Below are 1,373 nucleotides of genomic sequence, written 5' to 3' on the forward strand. Positions count from 1 at the left end.
AATGTGTTGCTGGAAAAGCGCAGCAGGTCAGGCAGCATCCAAGGAGCAGGAGAATCGACGTTTCGGGCATAAGCCCTTCTTCAGGAATAAAGGCAGAGAGCCTGAAGCGTGGAGAGATAAGGATTCCTGAAGAAGGGCTTATGCCCGAAACGTTGATTCTCCTGCTCCTTGGATGCTGCCTGACCTGCGCTTTTTCAGCTCTGATTTCCAGCATCTGCAGTCCTCACTTTCTCCTGGTCAGGAAATGGCTGATGAAATTCAACGTGAGCAAGTGTGAGGTCTTGCACTTTGGAAAAAAGAATACTATTTTTTAAATGGTGAGAAAATTCATAAAGGCAAAGTACAAAGGGATCTGGGAGTGCTAGTCCAGGATTCTCTAAAGGTTGATTTGCAGGTTGAGTCAGTGATTAAGAAAGCAAATGTAATGTTTATCTCGAGGGTTGGAGAGCAGCGACATGCTTCTGAGACTTTATAAAGCTCTAGTTAGGACCCATTTAGAACACTGTGTCCAATTTTGGGCCCCACACCTCAGGAAGAACATACTGGCACTGGAGTGTATCCAGCGGAGATTCACATGGATGATCCCTAGGCCTAACATATGAGGAGCCTGGGATTGTATTCATTAGAGTTTAGAAGGTTGAGGGGAGATCGAATAGAAACTTACAAGATAATGCATGGCTTAGAATGGCTGTATGCTGGGAAGCTGTTTCTGTTAGGCAGGGAGACTAGGACCTGTGGGAACAGCCTACAATTAGAGGGGGTCAATTTAGAACAGAAATGAGGAGACATTTCTTCAGCCAGAGAGTGGTGGACCTGTGGAATTCATTGCCATGGAGCACAGTGGAGGCTGGGAAGTTGGGTGTCTTCAAGGCAAAGATTTATAAGTTCTTGATCTCACAAGGAATTAGGGCTATGGGGAGAGTGCGGGTAAGTGGAATTGAAATGCCCATCAGCCATGATTAAATGGCGGCTTGGACTCGATGGGCTAAATGGCCTTGCTTCCACTCCTATGTCTCATGGTCTTATGGGTTGGGCCTCAATGAGCCTGAGAAAAGTTCAAGGTAATGGAGTCATACCTATCACAAAGGAAGAGTGCTATAACTGGTGGAGGCCAACCCTTTTGCCCTAGGACATCATTGTCAGTGTTCCTCTGGTTAGATGTTTCAATTGACCTGAGCAAATATGTTATGATACTCTTTGGAGCAGTTTGGGCTTGAATCCTGGCCTCCTGGTTCACAGACAGCTTTGGTACTGTGATATTGCCACAGTACCATATGAGCTCTTTCACTATAGATGGTCCTCAGATTGGTGCTCTGGGGTTAAACATATGCAGATGGTGTATCAGTTGTCTTCCTTTCAGCACAATGAAAAAG

The sequence above is a fragment of the Chiloscyllium plagiosum genome, chromosome 3, assembly GCF_004010195.1.
Source record: "Chiloscyllium plagiosum isolate BGI_BamShark_2017 chromosome 3, ASM401019v2, whole genome shotgun sequence".
In the NCBI taxonomy this organism is placed as follows: Eukaryota; Metazoa; Chordata; class Chondrichthyes; order Orectolobiformes; family Hemiscylliidae; genus Chiloscyllium; species Chiloscyllium plagiosum.